This window comes from Lepidothrix coronata, unplaced genomic scaffold, assembly GCF_001604755.1.
Source record: "Lepidothrix coronata isolate B3197 unplaced genomic scaffold, Lepidothrix_coronata-1.0 Scaffold116, whole genome shotgun sequence".
NCBI classification, from domain to species: Eukaryota; Metazoa; Chordata; class Aves; order Passeriformes; family Pipridae; genus Lepidothrix; species Lepidothrix coronata.
The window spans coordinates 1,356,832-1,379,174 of record NW_016690296.1 but is presented as its reverse complement, the minus strand read 5'-3'; the positions used below and the strand labels follow the sequence as shown (position 1 = coordinate 1,379,174).

Here is a 22,343-nt window from a genome sequence, read left to right as displayed (position 1 = left end):
TACAGTTTTCAATGGAGTATCCTCATACAGCAGTAATTTGATATTTTGCAGTTTTAAAATGTAATTGAAAGCATTTTTATTGGATACATTCTCATTACACAGCACAGAGCCTTCATTTGATAAAGCTGTTTAACAGCGGATTGAAAATGAATGATCAGTTAGAAGGGAAAAAAACACTGATGAAAAAGGGAAAATAAAAAGCTTGGCAAAATTTTAATCACTGTAAATTTTGCGATAATGACATTGCTCTTCAAGGTATTCTGATTTTTTCTTTGCCAGCACTCAGAACTCTCTGTGTTCCATTAAACGCTTCACTGCAGCCTTGCAAGGGTTCTCAAAGGTAACCTGGCAATTCACTCAACCCACACTGAAACAGCAGCACTGGCTCCCTTTCCCTGGCTGCTCCCACATTCTCCTTTTCCTTATATATGTTTTCCTTCCCTACCAGCTCATTTGCTGTCAGTTCTGAGCAGCTTTAGAAGTACTTACAAACAACAGGTAGAAGTTCAGCTGTCTTTCTGTTTTGCCAGTCTTTGCATCTCTTACTTCTTGTCATTTTTCTTCAAGCCTTTCAGCTTTCCTGATTCCAAAAAAGGAGCTGGCACCAGTTTTGTGCCTCCAACTCACACGAGTGAAGTGGAAGTTACGTGTTCCATAATTAAGGGTGATGTGCATTTCGAATTTGAGAAGTTGGCCTAATGTCATAAGAACCAGCTGGGTTTGATAACTGGTTGTGTACTGTGATCCATTTATCTGACTCAAATAGAAGAGAATGATGCCAATAATTCAAAATAGAAAACTCTTAAACTGCATATTTTTTCTAGTAGAATAACAAACTACCATAGATAAGAACACTGCAAGAGGGATCAAAAATAAACTTATTAGGAGACTCATCATGCTTCATTTTTTTTTCCTAAACTGTTTCTAGGATAAGACTTTTGTTTCCATGCTAAAGCAAGTGATAGGAATTTTGAATTCTTGTTTTGCTAATCTCTAGATGTTAAATGTCCCTCAGTTTTGTTAATTGGTTTCTGCACTTCCCCTGAGACAATTCCAATTTCCACAAGCCTGCTTTTATACTGATTGATTCAGAGACAATAGACTGAAAAGGTATAAAACCAAACAGCTTATAATAGAAAAGTAACTTTGGCTGCTGTAATTAAAGACAACCTTCTCTCACTTAGCAATAAACTACATTTAGATTTTGTCAGTAATTGGCAAACGAATGAGCAAACAATATTACACATTTTGCACTTCAAGTTTCGGGTCTCATCTGCTCTAGAAATCCTCTCTGTCTTATCTGATGCAGTGATAATGAACAGATTTAGGGTGTTGGGAAGCAGAAGGAAAAGAACCCAAACCATGTATCATATAGAAATTCTTCTGCTTATTTGAGCAAGAGAAATGTAGACAATGCCTCAGTCCTGATTTCAAGTTTCATTTTTTTCTTTTTCAGTACCTCTAACTTCCTCTCACGCACTTCTCCTTTTCTTCTTGTTCCCTGAAATTGTTGTAGTCACCCACAGTCTCCCGTGGTCTGAATGTTCCTGCTCTGTCCCCCTTTTTTATTTGATCTGTGTATATTTTTTCCTTGAATTCTTTCATTGCTGCAGTGTCATGGCTTGGGCTGGAACTGCAGAAGTCTTCAGAAATGCCTCACCAGGAAACTGTGTAGCCCTCCCAATTTCATTAATGGGCACAAGTGTCAAATATTAATTTTCCTATTATATTCCTTTCTGATGTTCCAAATAGTAAAAAATATAATGTAATTAATCTAGTTCTTTCAGCTTTCAAAGCAGAAAACCCGGTAATAAATAATTCATGATGACTTCCTTTGAAATTTCTTTTCCTTCTTTTTTTAACGGTCCATTTAAGGGAGCAGAGATAAAGTAAAAACATGAGCTGTAGAAAACACAACACTGGAGGATATAACTGCACAAATATCACATGATGGTCTCCATCCTCAGCACTTCTTTGTACGAAATATGTGGATTAATTTAGGCCAGTAATTAAGACAACAGATCAGAGCTCCCTGGCTAGATAATGGCTGGGACATTATTATGGAGGGTTACTACTGACTCATGGAAGGGTTTGCTTAAAACTGACATTTGCCAAACAGCCAAATTCTAGAATTCACTTACACATCAGGTTTCCTGGAGATCCCAGTGCAGAGCCAAACAGTGTTGAAATCTGTATCTTGTTGTGTCAGATGTAATTCTCTGTAAAGGAAATAGTGAAGGATTCAGAGAAAGCCTCACTACAGTGGGACAGAAAAATAGCAGTATGGATCTTGAGATTCTGTGTTTGGGAAATAAAACTTATGTTGTATTTCTAAGAAGCAATATCTGATATCTTCACTAAAACCTGGATGATCGTCTTTGATTTTTTTTAATTGAATGTTTTTGCTAATAAAGGAATACATTTGAATAGAAGAAAACATTGGAAAACAAGGAAAAGGTAAAGCAGGAGAGGGAAAAAAGAGAGAAAAAAAATGGGAAAATATAACAGAAGTAGATTTAAACTTTGAAAATTTGCAGGTTTTTGGCTTTGATGCAATAGGTCGGTATGGGAAGGAATATGGCAACTCAAATAATATCTTGAGAAACAGCAATGAAAGATGATGATCACTGAGGCAGATTTAGGAGATTTCTACTGCTATTTAAGAATATTAAGAATTAATTTGTTATTGGAAACCTGTACATGATCCTTATTTTGTTTCCACGGTGTAAAATGACTTGCTGCAATAGAGCATTTCAATCTGCAGCATGGATTTATCAGCATAACCACTGCTGAACTCCAGCTTGGCAATCCTAGCTTTCTTTCCAAATACATATTACAAAATTATTTATATAGAAATATATAAATTTTCTACATGTGCTCGCTCTGATTTTCCCATCCGAGCCATTTCAAAAAATACCCTCTCCCTTTTCAAAAAATACCAGTAAATGCAGAAAGTGAAAGGGATGCAGAATGTTGGACAAGACTTGATCTGAATTCAAAGGCTACTGCTGAGTATTTAGGAGGAATCATTAAGGTTTATCAATTTCTGGGGTATTTGCTGTTTGGAACAAGAAATTCTCAGGACATGAGGTGACAGCCCTGCTGTGGCAGCATTGCCAATGTGCTTTCAGCACCAGTTTCATGGATAGATGTTCTTGCAGCTTCTATTTTCTGTCCTCATGCATTTTTTTCCTCCCTAATCTGTTGCAAGGGAGAGAAGTGCAGTGATAAATGGCACACAGTGGCATAAACATAACCAGGGGCTGACAAGGATACCCTTGGAAGGCTGTGGCATAAGTTACACCTTTTCCATAAAGCCTTAGTATATGATCTGATGTCCTCTGCTCTGTGCAGGTCCAGGCTGTTCCATAAATAATGTGAATTCCCTCAGTCAGAGGCACACAAATAGTATGTTACACCTATGCAAGGAGCAAATGATTTTTTGAAAAATTGGGCTCTTAAACTGTATTATGGATAACAATTCTCACCATCGTCGTTCATCCATCCAGATAAAATGGTACCTATTTCCTCCTTAAATGTCAAATATGTAATATGTATTTTGAAATAGAAAGGATACCTTAGGGTACATGCTAATGTACTTCCTTCAATTACATTTTATGATTATGACCTTTATTCCAACAATAATTTAATGTTTTAATTAAATTTGCAACCATTTTCATTGCTGCAAGATGTCCTTCATCTCTCTGTACTGTAATTTAATGAAGTGATTTTCAATCACAATCAGCAATATCTAACAATAAATTTTAATACCATTTCTCATGAGTCTAAGAGGATCTTTCATGTTTTAAAGCAAACTTCATATCAGTGCCATTGCAAGGAATAATTCCAACCTTTACTGTAAGCATAGAATACACATTTTCAGGTTTTTCAGCCAGATCTTGGGATGTGGAATAATGTTTATTCCAAAAAGAGACTTCTAATAAAAAAGGGCCTTTAATTAAGAAAGAGAAAAAAATAAATAATAAAACTGTTCCAAAAGGGATAGAACCATGGTAAAGAATGAAAAAATGTCCATTAGTAATCACGATGTCTCTTAATTCTGATTTATGGAATTTTTTTTTTAAAAATTAAAATTTCGATGCAGGTTAATAATAGGCAACAAAGGTGTACAGAAAAGGGGAAAAGATCACCAGGAAAAAAGGGTCAGAATATTTAATTTGGAAGAATAAAATAAACTACTGCTGCATCTTCTTTCTATAACAGCAGCACCTCTTGAATTTTGCACATTTTTGCGTATTAGGGGAGTAAACACAGCAGCAGAAACAGAAAAAACATTTTAAGTGTTAAGTCATCAAAAAAAAACGAAACAGGTTTTTTGTCTCTTTCTTGCACATGAATTTAAAGTTTCCTGGAAGCACATCATAGTCTTGCCCCCTTTTTTTGGTATTTTAACAAAAACGATTGCAGGGAAAATCAGGGAAATCTGAGCTGGTTTTTAACTTGGAAAATACATTGCCTTGAAAAAAAAAAAAGAGAGAAATACTGAGAACACTTAAATGTGAGGAAGTGTTGGAAGGGTCTGATAACACAGAGTTTTAAATTATAGTACCAGTGCCAGTGCTGAAGCCAAACCTCCCAGGAACTGGTTTCAGGACACGTCTGTACATCGGGGCACAAGAACAGATCTGGTCTTGGGCCTGGAGATGGTGGTCAAAATCACCTGCAAGCAGCTAAATTAAGGAATTGCAGCAGTTTGCATTGGTAAGATGAAAGAGGGAGGCTTTCTGAAGGCGGAAAGCTGAAGTGCTGAGTGGAAATGAGAAGGTTCCACAGAAGGGAAGGTGTAAAGCAGGAACACGATGGCACATGTGGTGACAGTAAAAAATCTGGGTTGCAATGATGATGAACAGAACTGAAGCAGAATCTCTGTACTGATAAAGGCTGAAGAGATGCCAAGAAATAAAACCTGGATTTTGACAAAATATAATGAGCCTTGTAACACAATGAGCCCGATATAATGTCAAGTAATTTAATTTTCTTTGCTGCATTCTTTGAAGCCTTATGTAGAACAAAGGTACCTTCTACCATGGATCTCTCAAATCCCTGTTTCTTGGAAGGTGGTGAGTAAATTTTATTAGTTACATCAGTGTAACTTGAGTTTATACTACAGTGATATGCTATGGGAACCTCTGGGCTGAATTTATGCAAATTGACTTACCTGGGTAATAGGAAAAAAGCTAGAAATTACTTAATTCAGTTGTATCCTCTGCAGACCAAAAGCAATCAGGAACATACCTAAACAGAATTATTAGCTCCTGAATGTTCTCTGCTCATCTCATGTGGTCATTGGGTTCAGTGCAATTATTATTTCCAGGCATAAGTTGGTAATGAGTGAACAGGAATAATTGCTGTTGTGCTTTAACAGTTTCAACCGTGCTCAAAATTCGGTCTCTCGGCAGCAGGGAAATGTCTTGTTTTCAAGGGATTTTGAGATGCATCTGTACTTGTTACCAAATGATCCTCACAGCATAAGGGCTTTTTTCCCCCACTTCTACTGCTTCTTAATTTTAAAATGCATGTAGTGTACATGCAGACTCCTTTGGTAAAGAACAGGAGTGATTTATCGACTCTCCATCGCCTGAGCTGCTTGTCTTTTCTAATTCCATGAGGTGTAAGTCCCACTTTTAACAAAACAGCAGGACATTTTTCTGGACAGACTCAAACAACAGTTTATTTTGCTTGTTTTTTGTGCAAACAGTAGACAATATTTTTGTCCTAAGGGTAGGTTTTATGTTTGATTTCTGCTGCCTCTAGTTGTGAAATCCTCCAGAGAGCCATTTACATGAGACAAAAATTGATTCTCAGAAAATATATCAGAAATGCCAGTGTAAGGAGAATGCATAATCTAGTGTATGAAAAGAATAAAATACATCAGCTACTTAGTATCTAATATTGGCATTAAAACTATTGTTTTTAAAGTATTCATCTGTATCTCTCAGTTCAGAATGAGTCAGTGACCTCTGCATTAAAAGCCTTGTTTAGCAAGATCATCGATATTTATTGAAAAGTTCAATTAAAAAATACAGAACAAAAGAAATGAAAAGCCTGCTATAACGATAATCCTGCTAGAATTCTGAGTGCTGTAAAACAGCTTTACTTGTTTAATGTAGTTGTTGATGTGGGATTGAGAAGGTGAGTAAAAATGTTCTAAAATATTTACTTTAAAGGGCTTATCTATCATTTATTTCCACACCTCAGTTTTTCCGTATCTGAAATGGTAAAATTAATGGAATTGGGATGTTAAAATGATCAGATTATCTGCTTTAGAGAGTTCAGAGATGACTACAAGTTGTGAGAAACATCTGGGCAGATCTCTCCCAGCTGAGATGGAATCTTTTACTTCCTCTTGAACTCTGACCATAAATACAGATGTTACTGGCTGAGATTAAACAGGGCAAACATTTTAATACTCCAAACTCTTTCAAGTACAAAGGCTGAACTTGGTAGTCAGGAATCATGTTCCCAGCCTGCCTTCTGCTCTAAGCCAAGCTTTTACACCGGGCACTTATGGGATATCCTTCAAAATTAAGGTCAAGCTAATTAATTTAGAGCATTTTATGACAACCAAATTAATATTAAATGAGTTAATCGTGATTAATGTTGTTACTGAACAATTAAACCTGATAGGATCGTTCTTTTAAGACTTGGTTCAGTTTAGATTTACCTCATAGTATGAGCAGATGTGTTTCTGAGCTAAAAATACATTTCATCAGTAGAAGCAACGAGTTCTGTGAGAAGTGGTACTTAAACCCTCAGATATTTATAAGCAGCAAAAAGTTTCTGAAGCTCAATAGGTTTTCTGCTCTTTGTAGTAACCCCCTTTTAACAGATAAACTTGGAAATCCTAATCCCAGTCTCTTCTTGCACAGGTTTCTTACAACTGAAATGTTTTTATTGATTTTGGTTGAGTTGCTTCTCACCTAACTGGGGATAGAACAAACCTCACGGTTTGCATTTAAAGTCGAAATACGTCAGAGTTTTGATGTTCTAAAAGAATTTTTCTTTTTAAAGAATTAACTTCAAAAATCTGGGAGAAAATGATACATCTAGTTGTGATAACTAGATATAATTTATGACTCACATTTTTTAATTAGACTTAGTGAAACCAGCGACGTGTAAAACATTTACTAGAAATCTGTCTGCAAGGTGTTGGTGTTGGTGCCAAGATCAATGCACAAATCTGAAAGCCTATATTTTTCTGTTTCTGCCACAAGCTATTTTTTGTACAATATTCCATTTTTTTGGGTCCCATAAAGCATAATAGAATTTTATAAGAAATTTAGAATGGGAAATAAAAGAATGTTCCTACAGAGAGTGCAGATAATTTCCAACATTTTGCTTTACTACTGGGTAAGTTAGCAAAATATCATTCCTAGAGTACATAGTAGATAAGTTATTAGTTTTTACTTCCCAGATTTTTCTTGGTCTCATGTAATGGATTTCTCTTAAATGTGACATAACTAAGTCATTCTAAGTTGTCCTGTAGCCATTATTGCTTCAGCTTTTTTGACAGTTGCATTTTTCCAGCAGCTCCAAGTAATATTTTTCAATACAATTCTGATGCCTTTTTCTAGAGAGCACCTTTGTTCTTTCAGACAGGTAAAAGGTTAGCACAGCTGCCTGAAGAGCAGATGGCAGCAGCAAAGCTTTTCATTGCTGACATGGTTATAAAATTGCTGTCTCATAAACTACTGATTGATCTATAAAGCTCCACCTGAATATTTTCAGAATTTTGCATCAGAGATAATTTTTATTTCCCATATACATATGAGAGATATTCTAAAAAAAACATGATCCTGCAATGTGCACCTTCCAAAACATCAAAAGTCAAATTCCAAATGGTCCTGTTTTCAATTACTGCAAATTCTTATTTTGCAGTAACACCTAACACAAAACTGCCATTAGTTTTAACATTTCTGAGACTGATTTTCATGGTGTTTTAAATAAAACTGGAACACCATCCTTTAATGTTGCTTCTCTCAAGTAGTAGGAGTAAAAAACAATATAATTCTACAAGTAAAAAAATTACCTTCAGTCACACATCATTCTTTCTCAAGTTGCTTTTTTGTTATTTTATGTTATATTATCATAGAATATTTCAAATAATGAGGGACCCATAAGGATCAAGTTCAACTTTGTGCTCCTCAAAGGACTACCTAAATTTAAACAGTATGAATCAGAGCAGTGTCCAGATGCTCCTTGAATTAATTCTGCCAGTCTTGATGCCTGTATTATATTATAATATTATATTATATTTTTAATGTAAGTTGCAGCAATGTGTACTAGAAGCTGAGTCTGGAGTGTTTCTCAAATACGGCCTTAACATCCTTCTAATTTATGATAAGCAATATTTTGCAGATGTTTTCCACAAAAATGCAAATGCAAAGTTACATATTCCAATGAAGCTGATTCTTAGCAGTTATATCTATTATTTAAATTCATATTCTTCTAAAGCACCGGGTGCTCTGACCTATTCTGATTTTTAAGGAATCTGTGGAACACTCTGTATTACTTATAAAACGTAATTAAATTCCTTTCCATTTATCCATTCATGGTGGCTTAAAAGCAAAAAGCCATAATCCACCTTATTGCTTTTGTTGCATGCTCATTATTTAGATTTTTGTGTAAAATGTCATTATTCAGACTGCTGACTGAATAACTTTGAAGTCTGTTGTGTCCTATTAGCAATGCTGCTCATTATGCAGGGTGGGATGACTAATGGAAAGCCTTTGCCTACCATAAGCTAGTGTTCAGATAGGAAATAGCATAGAAGTAATAATAATTAATTAAAAACTTAGTTACAGTTTCTTTTCAGGGATTGCCACAATGGTGCTGGTAAAGAAAAAAACCCAACCCAACCAGAAAGATACACATCTATGTATGTTCTTCAACAGAAATCATGTATATGTTTTCTTCATACCAGATAAATAAAGATTTCAGTGGGGACATAATATAAGCCCCTGAAAAAAACCCAAAACCCATAATGATTTTCTTTTCCTAAAAAGTCAACCAAGATTTCCTTATCAGTCAGGTTTGTAACAGAACGTGAAAATAAGAATTTCCAGTTGAGTTTCGCAGCATTTAATGCATCAGTCAGTCTTTCAGCTCTGTGAGAGTATTCAATCCTGCTAAAATATTTCTAGTTTCCACCATTACAAGTAGCTCCTTCTGAATAAAACAGGTGACTCCAATTTTGTTTGTGTAGTTACTTATGGAAGTTTTTGATTAATAGCTGTTTTACACACAGAACATTTAGAAGATGTGCCTTCTTTCTACAAAAGTCACGTCACTAAGTGCCTTTACAAATCCCTGGCAGAATTTGTGTACTCCCAGTTGCTGAACTATTTCTTAAGTTAAAATGGAAACCAGTGTGAAGTCATCAAAGAAAAATGAAAAACCCACTGAAAAGCCACTGAGCTAAAGGGAGCCTATTTTTAGTTTAAAGGAAGTCCATATGTATCATGCTCTACACCACACTTTAACCATTACCCTCATCAGGATGACAGGTGATGCCAGGATAATAAATAAAGTCTACGATAAGAAATTAAACTGCTATGACAGAATTTAAAGGCCATTAAGCCTTCTAATTCCACTCCTGTTTATCCTCTACAAACATCCTTCCTCTTCCTCCACAATAAACTGTCTGTTCGTTCAAATTCAAGGATACACTGTAGGGAAGAAGCAGTAAAGATCAACATCAGAAACCAAACCAAAGCAAAATAAGATCAGCTGTCAGTGTAAAATTCTCTAGCCACAAATGGAGCCTAAGGGAAAGAAGAAATCACCTGTACTATCAAGAGCACATGGAGAAATGCCTTTTGTCAGCAGTTGCTTCTGTTTTACCAAAATAATGAAGTAATAAGATGCCCACTCTGTGTCACTAGATCTAGATTCTAGATCAGGAAATACAATAATAACTTAAAACACACACTGAAGATTCCTTTCTTAGTTGTAAAGGAAAGCAGTCCTGCTACCACATTAGTACTACAGTCAGCAAATACCCACGTATGTCCCATTTCCAGGAATATTCCAGTACCAGCAAGTCCAAACAAATGTGTCTCAAATTATGCTTCCATAACTGTGCTGTTTATGACTTACCTACTTCACAAGTATCAGTGCACTTTGAATAATCACGTGGCATTTAATTAACTAACAATAATCATTGTCTACATGCAAATTAACTACTTATTGGAGAAATAATTTCATGTGAAGTGTAGTCATGTTATCTTTATTGATTTGACTGACAAACATTAATCTGCATTATATTAGTCCTTCCAATCTAAATTAAGATCTGTTGATTTAGTTGGACTTGATACAACCACAATACATAGACTGTTGGAGAAGCTGAGTGCAAAGCCCACCTTCTTCTTTAAACTTCAGGTGGTGAAAATACTTCTTCAGTTTCTCAGATTTTGTCTTCAGGTAACACAAATCTGAAAGTCCCAATGGGTTAGACAAGACTGAAAGTATTTTTGGCATCTTTGATCTAAGTTGTGGGGTTTTCCACCTGTACTGCAGAGCTGCCTTTAGCTGCCTAAATTGCATTTACAGCCCTTTGTGAATGTGTTTAAACATTGCTTTTATCCCCAGTTTAGGGATGGAGAAATGAAATTGCAATAAACTGAAATTACATGCCCCACATATACTCCCATTCTGCAGTTCTCATAAGCATAAAAATCAGTGGTATTTATCAGCTCACCTAGAGCTGCATGACTTTCGGTTCTATTGCTGTGGTACTTTTTATTTAAAGTGTTTTCTTGGACTTGAGCGCAGAGGTTATACCTTTCCTGGCAATAGCATTCTACAGCCAAATATATACAGCTATAATGGTATTTTCAGTAGTTAGCCTATTTTTTCCATTTCTTAATATCACTCTGCTTTTAAACTTTTATAGCTTAACCTCCTAAATTAGTATCTTCAGCATTTCACGCCTCAGAAAAATGGCTCTTGTAACTGTATACCCAATACTGTCATCTATTAGAATGCAGCACAATTATTCAGTTTTGTTCCTTTTTTTATTGCTCTTTCTCTGTACATTTGCTTATTCTACAAATATAGAGCAAAATATTATTGTAACCATCTCTCATAATGTCTTGAATCTAGGCACACAGTCCAAAAATGTACCATGTTTGCTCTTTTCACGGCATGCTCATTAGAATGTAAAGTGCTGTCCACTGCTCAGAAGAACATTAACAGTTAATAACTTGTCCAGTCATTTTTAACAGCTTAGAACTATGGGAGGTACAGATTTTATTTATGTGAATTTAACATCTTAGAACTATGGGAAATACAGATTTTATTTATGTGAATTTGTTGACCGTTGAGAAAAAATGAATTATTGCCTTTAATACATATGATTTCCAACTGAAGTGGAATTAAAGGAAGGAATCAAAGCTGGACCTAATGCCACTGCCCTTCATGTTCTGTTGTCTGATTTCATTTTGGACTAGATGCCTGGAGTCAGGAACCTAACATGGCTGCAGGTGAGTCAGTGGCTTTTTTGCAACTGATGGGGTTAATAGCATCTCTTTTTTCTTTATTTCAACAAATGAGGTTAAAACCAATTGCATTTTGTAGCCAAACTGCATCAAGAAGACTTTGTGAAATAGCAGCAGAGATTCCCAGGCAACTAATTAAGAGCCAGTGCCTTTCCACAAAGGTGTTCTTGGCCACAGATGTGTCATTTTGTGCACTGTTGACTGCATTTATTTGCTATGACTTCGCAGCCTCTTATTAGAAAGACATTTTACTTTTCAAATGCCATCCACTCTAAATTAGTGGAGAGCAGGTCTCCAAAACTTGGAGTGTTTCCCAGACAAAACACAATGCACAAAGCTCTAAGTTGTTCAAGAAATGATACCAGAAGTTAGAATATGTTCTTGATGAAGCTGTGAACTTCAACTGGTAGACTTCTCACAGGAAGGCTCAATCCCCCTGCTTAGTGGGGTGAATGCCACTTCCATCTGTTGTATTGTACAGAAATAAAATAAACTTCAAAGAGAAAGCTCTTAACCTGTTTGTTTTTGCTGAAATGAAAATACCAATTCAGCGAGTCATATTTTGGAAACAAGTCTCCAGTAATCATAACATTTTTTTGGATGCCAGATGGCCTGCTCTCCTGGTCTGCACGTCAGAATAACTAAATGCTTGTCTTTCTTAATGTAGCATTTTAGGGTAGCAAATGAATATGTAAAGTCATTAAAATTAGAAGCTCTGAGATGAAATCTCAGTGCTACTGAACTCAGGGACATTTCTGCCATTGACTTCAGCAGTGTTATGTTTTTGCCACTGCTGTATTCTAGAGTTGAAAATACATGTTTTATTTTGACAATGGCATTTCAAGACAAGTAGATTGTTACACGTTTCCTCACATTATTGCTTTCCTCATATTTACAGGTTGGCACCCATAAAACATACAACTGATAACCTGTAAAAAAGCAGGTGCTTTAAAAGCTTCCTAAAACAAAAGTGTCATTTCAAATGTTTCTCTAAAAGCTTCTTGGAACTGAGTGATCGTGATGCACTCACCTACCAAAATGTGGTGGTTTGGATGTGGTTACAAATGCACACAGATTTCACCCAAATTTTAAGGTCTCTAAAGAATGGTGCGATTAAAATAAATGTGCAAGTTTCATAGTCAGCAAAGTGAGACAGAGAGGCCTTTGAAAACTTCTTGGAGTGATTGCTGACTGTCTGTCCTGGGAACCTGAGCTTAAAAGCCACGGCCTTCCTTTCTATAGGATATCAAAACCATATCCCTGGACTTTAAGGATACTGGATGTGTTTACTACTGAAAATTCACAAAGATCCTTGAGTTTGAGTTAGTTAAATAGGATCTCTCTTCAGGATTTTACCCTTGGAAAAAAGGTTTGGAAAACTTTGCTCTTCTAAAAATTAATGTACTGACAGTAACCACTAAATGGGTAAGAATTTAAGGCAGTGAATTGCTGCTGGGTTTAACTAGAGCCAAACCCAGCTTCCTACGACGTTATTTCATTGCCTGAACTGGATACAGCTTTCCCCCACTGCGTATGTGACACCAGGAATGTTGTAAAAGCATTACTACACTGGAATGGTCTTTCCAGCTGTCCCCCTGGATGTGTCGATGGGACACGTTTGGGCTGCCAGCACGGGACATGCACCAAAACACAAAGGCTCCACCAGATTAGCGGCTCTAGTACAACACGAACCCTTCCACAGGGCATGCAATTGAAAAACACCTGCTTTTGGCACTGAACAGCAGCTGAATGCTGACTCCAAACGGGCCAGAATCTGGACTAATGAATTATACAATAAACTCCTGTCATTTTAGCCTGTTCTTTCAGCTAATAATAAAAGTACTAGACAACTATTGTGCAGCTTTTATTGTCGTGCTACACTGCTACCGTCTGGGTTGTCATGCATTGGAGCATTGAAGATGAGCTGAAGAGTGACTGTTGTATATTTATAAAGGATTCTGTGGCTAACTTTGCTCAAAATTGGGCATGTAATGAATGCATTACTGCAAAGCAGGGAAATAAAACCTATTATAGGCTAGAAATGAATCATCCCAATGGCAAATCATTTTCTAAGCTGCAGTATTTTCTCTGTTATTGCTTTGCTTTAAACTTTGGTGAAAAGCAATTACTTTATTCTTTCTCTTTACTTTTATTGCTGGTGATTCTTATGCTAATTTTCCCCCTTTATATTTGATTTGATTTTGAAAAGCTTTTTGGAATTTAAGATTAAATTGAATTGGTGATACTGCCCTGTCATCTTCACCTCCTACCTTTCTTATCCCCACTGCCCACTCTGGGTTCTGAAGAATTCTTAAGAAGTAGAACAAACTCAAAACTATCACATTCTAAACTGTTTCTTGTTCTAAATAAATGAGACAAATCAGCATCCTCAAAATATCAGAATAATAGAAGTTTGGGGGTTTCTTGGTAGTTCTTTTTTTTTCTAATGTTAAGCTTATTTTTGATTTAATGGTTTAAAGAAACAAAAGTTCCCTGCATTTGAAAAGTGTTCTTATATGAATTTTTCCCCTTGAAGAATGGCACATGTGCATGTCAATGAAATGTGTACACTTGTGAGACCTTTGTTGTCCTGTGTGCCAGTGGCTTAGGTGGGTGTAAAACACGCAAATTATTTTCTTGCAGTGAAATTAGTAATTGATAATTTTCAGATTAAACAAGAATCCCTTCAATTAAACAAAAAAACAAAAATCTGCAAACAAACAACTTAAAATTCTACCCACAAACCTAGAGGTGATTTTTCACCCATTCATTTTTTTTTTCTTGGACAAAACCATTTTAGAAAAAAAGGTATTTGTTTATTATCAAAAGTCACTAAGAAGGCACAGGACTAGCGAGGATTTACTTTGCTCAAAACTTCTGGCATGAGATACAGTGTGAGAATTCATATGAATTAGCACTTTTAGATGAAAGTCTTATTATTTAAATGCTGGGATTTTGTGTATTTTTTTTCATTAGTATTCAATGACTTTGAATTAAATTTCAAAACTAAAACCCTCATGATTTTGATCAGCACATCCTTTTAAAGTCTACTGCTAGAATGCATTGGAATGAATAAAATCCTGTGAACAATAATATGCTATTGCTTACAGCCTCAAAAACAATATGCCTGAAAGCACCCATTTTAATTTTAAATCTTAAAGCTTTCAAGATTGTTCTAGGCATTCCATGACTGAAACATTCCATCTCCTGAAAGTCCAAGTAGAAACAGGCCATTATGCTACCCTGAACTCTCCTCTTGGATTTGGTTCCTTGCTTGGACCTGGCTGAAGAGCAGAAATTACAGGCAGAGTTGTCCAAGGTCCACTCTGTTGTCAAAAGGGAAAGAAAGTCTAAGTGCAGATCTAGAAAATTATCTGTATTGTGATCTTTGTATTAGTCATAGTTGGGTGAGATTAAATCTCAGCTTGCTTTAAAACAAATTAATTCAGCAGTTGCTTTCCTGGAAGAAATCTGTGCAATATGCCTACAAATGGCTGCGAGGAAGTTCCCAATTTCCTTACCTCAGGAAGATGAAATGATGCAGAACCAAAAATGGAAATTATACTTTTCCTAATGGTGGGTCCAACACAGAGGCAATATTTTCTAAAAACCATAAAATGTTACAAGGCAGTAATGAAATACTTTCCTGTAGGCTTGAGGGCAACCTTTGATGCAAGTAAAACCAAAAATGTCCTAAAAAAATCCTTGAAAAAGGCTCCTTGTTTTCCTCCCCTTCCCTGAACTCTGGCCTGGGACACCATGTACTGTTGATGGCTGTAATGTCAGTGATCATTGAGCTTTCATTCAATTTATTTTGGAAAATTTAGGACAAAAGACAAATTCAGGCCTCTTGCATAGGCCTCAGGCAATTGTGTGTACTTTATTTCAGGGCAGGCATTGCAGGTTAGCTGAAACACTGCAGGAACAGTGATTGTCTCACAGTCACAAAGGTGGCAGTGTCACATCTTTTCATGCTTTCTGATGGAGCTTAGGTGAATTGCAAATATAAAAAAAAAATTAAAATTATTTATCTAAAAAAACCTAGGACATAGGTAAGGCTTTCATTCTTTTTATGTCTTTGGAAGCTCAGAAAATACAGCTATAGCTAGGCAATCGCCATGGTGAAAAAGAGAAATATATCCTTAAAATTTCAAGAACTACTATCAATTAAAAATCAGAGAGTCTTTTTTCATTCATATTAACAGAAATTTCTTTAAATCCTCACTGCTTGCTTAAAGATCAAATAAAAGACATTGTGACTGCCAACGAACCATGAGATGAATGATTTAAGATAGATTTTCATTCTCACCACTGATTTAATAAAAAGGCAGGTTAACACTTAACAATCCTAGAAACAGCTTATTTTCATAGAACCTCTGCAGCACTAATGATTATGTTCTAATAAAAGGCTATATTTTTCCATAATCCATCTAATGAAACATGTAGTTTTCCATAGAACAGGTTTTTTTAAATATATAAATTTATCTCTGAGTAAATGTTGGAAACTTTTTTAAATACTGAAAGAACTGAAGCACAGCAAAAGTATTCTTTAATATCCCAAATTTAGCTTTGCTTTTATGATTTGGATGAATAAGAGTAGTTCTTTTTGTTAATTTTTCTGAATGTTAAACCTCCACTTTCAGGTTGTTTCTCAAGAGTTTCAATAGGAGTACTACTGTAATACTTATTTACAGTTTCAGCACAGGTTAAATGTGTGCACTGAACACTTGTAAAAGTAATCAGAGTCTTGATTAATGTTTGTCACTGTGCTGTTCACAGGAGTTTTTTGAGTTTTACCTACCTCTTAATATTTTTATTAGATTTAATTAATTTTATCAGCTTTATTTTAACTTGGTGTGACTAAAATTAGAAGCACTACAACTGCTGCCAACTTTCTGAGATAATCCCATCATCACATATGGTTTAGGCCATCCTCGTGACATAAAACCAGAGACTTCAATTTGAGTTGTTCCAAGCAGCTGAAATCGTAGAATGCTGCAACCAAAGGGTTTTTATTTTGTATGTAACATTTTAGTTGCATTCGAAGTCTAAAGGGCCATTATTAACATTTCATTCTGAAGAAGCAATTACTTCACCATAGATGGGTGAACAGATAGGAGAACAAGGTCCTTTCTAATTTGATTGCACATGATGTACTCTGTGATTACATTTTGTTCAGCAAGGCATTCAACCAGGCTTTAATCAGAACTTCTACTTGTTTTTAGAGCCTAACTAGGAGTCTTTCTTGCCTTCTAAATTTTACAGGAACTTCACCTGCACGAAATGAGAAGCACTCCTGTGACATTTCCAATGGTGTGGAATTACATTTAGACTCATAATTTGTATTTTATTGCAAGATGTGCCCTTATTAGGACACACAGGATTAAGGGTGTGTACCTCTTATTACAGGTATCTGCAGAACACAATCCTCTCTCTTCTCTCTACTCCCCCTCTTGTCTCTCTCCCTCTCCTTTTCCCATAAGTCAAGATATCCCTCACAGTTAAGAGTCAGAGGTGAACAAGTTTTGCTTTGGTGCATCCAGTGAACACTCACTGTGCTGTACTTCACTTTAGCTATTAAAATAAACAAAATCCTTTCCTAGAAAAAGCTTTCTGAAAGGACTCAGTACTTCTTTTTAGGTTATTTGAGCAGATTTTCAGAACCGCTAGGAGAATATTTAAAATCTTGGGGAAATAATTGTTAACTACTGGCCAGTAAAATAGATTATCAAAAGGGATGTAATACATACCTGTGCATTTAAATATATGACATTTAATCTTGAACATTTGAGCTGGTACATGGAATAACTAATTCCCAGCTTATCTGGCCTTATAATTGAGTCATAGTTTCAGAAAATAGTGAAATCATTCAGATCTGTGATTCTGACTTAGTGTTATGTTTCTGAAGATGATTTATCACAGTTAAGCAGTGATGCTACAGTCCTTCAAGGACAAACCTATTGAATCCACACAGATCTGCTGAAACCTTTAAAGTCACACAGAAGCAGGCACTGTAGCAGGTAAGGAGTTAATGTGTAAAATATTAACAGCCCTAAAGTTCCTTTCTGTCAACAACATATAGGCTATCCTTTTGAAACCTTCCAGCTGTAAATATTAGTTCTGACAGGAAGGGTAATGGAGACCAGGCATCATGTGCTGTCTCTTCTTTGGGCTGGAAGCCTTTGAACGCCAGAGGCTGCACAAAGGGAGTGGGGAGAGATTACAGGAGACATTTTCAAAGGCGTAAAGAGTTCTGAAGGACCCAGCTCCCATTCAAAATCAATGAGAGCTGGACACCTAATTAGCATGGGTACTTTGAAAATCTCCCACTCCTTCTCTTTTATGCAAGTTCCTTGCTATAGAAACAGTACTGAAATAGAAATCTAATTGGGAAACGCTGTGACTGGGAAACAGAGGTGAGGAACTGGATTAACTGCATATTTCAAGACAAAAACTTTTTTTGGACGTGTTCATTGCACTTGCTGTTGAAATCAAAATCAAAATCTTCACCAGTATGCAAACTCTCATCTTTTTCACCTTGAATTTCAATATTTGGACCCCAAAGATGTCTTGTCTTTAGAAATGACTGTGTCATTTTCAGCAATATTAGTTTGCTTTATGTTATGTTGACATTATTGTTGTCTGTATAAAACAATATAAAGGCACATATCTGTTTTTAGAGGACAATACATGTTCAGCTTGCCTGTGCCTGATAAAAGGATTCTTTAATAGGCAAGATTGTGTCTGCTTTCAAATCAAAAGACAACAGTTACAAGAAAGTGGATGATCATTGCCTTCCTGCCACCCTCCCTGTTCTCTCAGGTTTGAACCAAGACCAAGGAATGACTGCCAAGCCGGAACATTGCATCTTCATTATCCTCCAAGATGTAAAGTCAGGGGCCAGATAAAACCATTATGCCTTGGAAGTTGGGAATAGGAGAATGGAGAACCCAAAGATGCTTTGGTGGGGCCTGTTGTATGTGTATCTGCATTATTGTATTATCTACATCCGTAAACCAATTTGTTTCAGTCTTAGATATGACTGCCCTTGGAGACAGTAAGAGCAGAGATCAGGATTTACACCTCCTTGGCAACAGGTATTTTTTATGCCAGAAACAATTTTGATCTTTCATTCAAAAGAAGCTTTATTCTCTTTGCTTTAAATATAATTCTGGTTTTTGTCATTCTGCCAGCTGATTCGGAGTCTCTGGCTTCGTGCCTCGTTATGACACGTTTTCAACTTGCCAATAAAAAAATCTGATATTGAGCCATTTTGGCAAATGTCTATTATCATCAAGGAAGAAAATTAGGGTCCCACTTGACATATGCCTCTGGTTTTAATCAAACTATTAAGACTCTGATATTGATAAATTGGCCAGAAATTGCTCAAACAGTGACTACTGCTACACTACCACTGTAATAATTAGTTCAATGACAGGAATTACTATGATGCAGCATGGCAATTTTCCCTTTGTCTTTGAAAAGAGAAAATGAAGCAGGCAATACCTAAACTTTTGTAAAATAACTGTATGCTTTAAAATACATTTGGTTTACATTGGGTGAAACCAATCCTTTCTGTCGTCACTTGATTATGAAACAATACCTCATTAGGATGTCTTGCATAAGGGGAGTCATCCTGGAACTTATTCCCTACATCCAGCTAATCTCCCTTGCTTTAAGTTAAGATTTTAAAAATTTCTAGGTAACTGCCTTCTGTAACCCTTCTCACTATTACTTTCATTCAGGCATGCAGACAGATAAACAAGAGAGAGAAAATGGGCCTTATAACAGAATTAATCCTATAAGACCTAATTGTCCTGTGCTGGTTGATGATTCACAAACATTTCACAAAACTTCCTCTTACCTGCTTCCTCATAGAAAAAAATTAAAACTATGAAATTATCAGGACTCCAATCCAATATTGTTTTATCGATGTTTGTCACTTAGAATGTATTTTCACAGCATGAGTCATAGTACTAATGATAATCTTGCATCTTTTAATGCTTACAACTCACTGTACACCGTGAAACAGGTAAGTATGTCGAAGTTCTCTGACCTTTCAGGTATAATAAAAATGTTTTAAAGAACAATTGGAAGGAAGACAGTACTGGCTTGCTAATGAACATTCTTTTCTTTTTAACAGCAGGATTTGATATGTGGATTTAGGAGGGAAATTCTTGTATATCCTAGAATTTCCAGCACAAGCATGGTTTTGATTCATATAAGTCTCACACTTTAGAAAGTCCCTACTCCTGAACGAATTTCTACCACCAGCACATTGTCATCCCAGAGCCTTCAGGACAGCTTCACTGTCTTGTTTGTCTTACAAAGGAGAGCAGAGTTTGGATCAGTGAATTCAGTTAGGAATTACTTGTCATGGTGATATGCAGCTGGATTTCACTTATCATCCTTTTATTACAGCCTTCTGCAGCCAGATTGCTTTTATTATGGTTTTGTACACGGTTACATTTTGCTTTGTAAACTGGGGGGTAGTTGAGGATATTTCCCACAATCCATTAATGTAATGATACTCCTGCTTCTCCCACTTCACATTAGTGGGGGAAAAGAATTCCAGCATGTGCGCTCTCAGCAACACAGTAGATTTTTAATGGGTCTAATTTAAGAATATTTCATGCCAGGAAGAAGAAGAAGAAAAAAAATGAACTGCTTTGTAAAAATTCTGTTCCTTAAAAAATTCTCTACAAGGACTGAAACATTAAAACAGCAAACACGTGAAAAGTACATCCAAAAGAACAGAAGATCAGATCTGGATCCATTTTGACTTACACCCAGGGTTTATTTAGCCAAGGCACTTTAGCAGCTGCCATTAGAGATAAACACAGATCAGACTAACCCAGGGAAAGTTCTCTGTTTCACACAGTGCTTGCCATGAGATGTTTGGTGTTAGAGTGAGAGAAGAGGTAGCATCTGTCACAACTTTATACTGAGGTGGTTTGAGGATTTGCACCATGCTATTATATGACCCAATTTTTCAGAACGTGCCAGCTGGCAAATCTGAATCTCCTTGAATTTACTAATATTGGAGACCAATTCTTAACTGGAAAACTGCTCAGATCATCAAGAACTAAGCTTTGTCAGTAGAGGAAAATAAAGAAAATTAGAATGCTTTCTTTCCGCTTTCACATTTGCATTTGGATTTTGCTGTTCCAAGAAAACACTGTTCTCAAATATGTCATGCACAGAGACAACAATTCATAACATGAATGCCAATAAATAGCTTTTCTTGTAATTATTCCAGTTTCACCTGTCTCCCTACTCTTAACTGAAAACGTTTACAGGAGCTAAACCAGTAGTCTTTCCAGTGTCCATTTCAATGAAGTCACTAACAGCTTAGAGGAATGCCCTGAGTGCTCTCTTGTGTGCTGGTAAGAAGACAGCTATGTATTTATCAAGAAAAGAATGTTTTTTCAGCAGTAAACTCTATTTCAGTAAATATTTTAATTTTTTTTCCAGAGTAAAACTCATTCTGTCATTAAATACATTATTCATTTAAGAGCATGAGAATAAGGTATTTCCAAATATCCTGCGAAATACCTACACCTACCTGCATCCCAGTTTTTTGGATTTCAGTGCTACAACTCAGGAACAGTTAAAAGTGTGATTACTTTGGAATGTTCAGATGACAACTGTGCAGGCTACATCAAACTGACATGATTTTTCTTTGCAGTTTGCTTGCAGAAGGAATCTCTGTTATAGGTCAGGTTTTTCATTCCTATCTTCTAAATGGTAGAGGTTACAGCTGGACATTTTTTATGTAACTTATATTTAACTCAGAAATATTAATTTAAATTAAAAGTAAGAATGAACATTACCAAATTCATTACATTACATACCTTTATCTAAAGCCAAAGTGGATGCAATTGCTCAAAATATTCTGAATCTGTACAAGCCCACATCCTGTCTGTCTCCAGAAGCACTGTCAAGCAAACATTAAACTCCATCTTTATAAGTGGTTTAGTGAGGAAAGAAACCCAAACCAATGCACATTCTTCAGCTTTAAAGCAATGATCGTAAAAATTCTCCAGGATTTTAAGAATGTAGGGAAGAGACATTATGCATTTTCAATGCAATTATTTACCTCTGTGATGTGAGGCACTGGTCTGGGTCCAACACAGCAGGTAAGAGTGGTGCTTAAGGAAATAGAAGACAGATACATTGAGAAGAAAGATTCTCTGCAAATGGCAACCCTTGTAGAGAGGACAATGCTTCATTTGTGAAATAATAAACAAATTAATGGATATAATGCATGTGGAAATGCATAGAGCAGTTTAAAGAAACAAGGGAATTGCAGAGCAAACACACTGCCCCTCTCGTGAGGGCCATATCAGAGATAACCTGCTTATAGTGTGCTCTGCACTTCCTCCAAAAAAAGAAAGATAAATTCAGGCACCCTGCACTTTTCAGATCCTGATACCAAACCTACTGAAATTCATCGGTCCCTGACCTTAATGTGCTTTGAATCAGATCCTAAAGAGGAAAAAAAATGTATGCTTGAGAATATTCACTGCCATTCAAGCACTTCCAACACGTACCTTGACAGACAGTGTAACCCAAGCAATTATCCTGCAACGTTGTATGTAAATAATTATCAATTTATGCTGTCCCTGCTCTGACCTCCTGTAATTAGGCTGATGAGGTGTCAGCAAGCAGACCTTACCAGACACTTGGCAACCCTATCTGCAGACTGGTGAATAAGAGTTTTGTTTACCATTCCTTGAGTTCCCAGAGAACTACAGAGCACAACCACAGTGCCATTTAGAGTGAAACTCATAGTTTCCCAATTCTAGTGTGAAACAATATTAC

At 36.1% G+C, this 22,343-nt stretch overlaps 1 long non-coding RNA gene across 2 annotated transcripts in view; it reads right to left on the bottom strand.

Moving 5' to 3' along the window:
• The window catches only part of LOC108502277, a 50,006-nt gene that overhangs the window by 1,059 nt on the left and 26,604 nt on the right, over positions 1–22,343 (bottom strand). Inside the window, exons 5-7 of one of the 2 annotated variants that reach the window (XR_001876404.1) lie at positions 21,619–21,670; positions 21,374–21,456; positions 1,858–2,219 (exon numbers count right to left, since the gene is read on the bottom strand). This is a non-coding gene — a long non-coding RNA (uncharacterized LOC108502277). Of the gene's footprint in view, positions 1–1,857; positions 2,220–21,373; positions 21,457–21,618; positions 21,671–22,343 lie in introns of those variants that run through there. The other variant, XR_001876405.1, reaches the window with a different exon arrangement.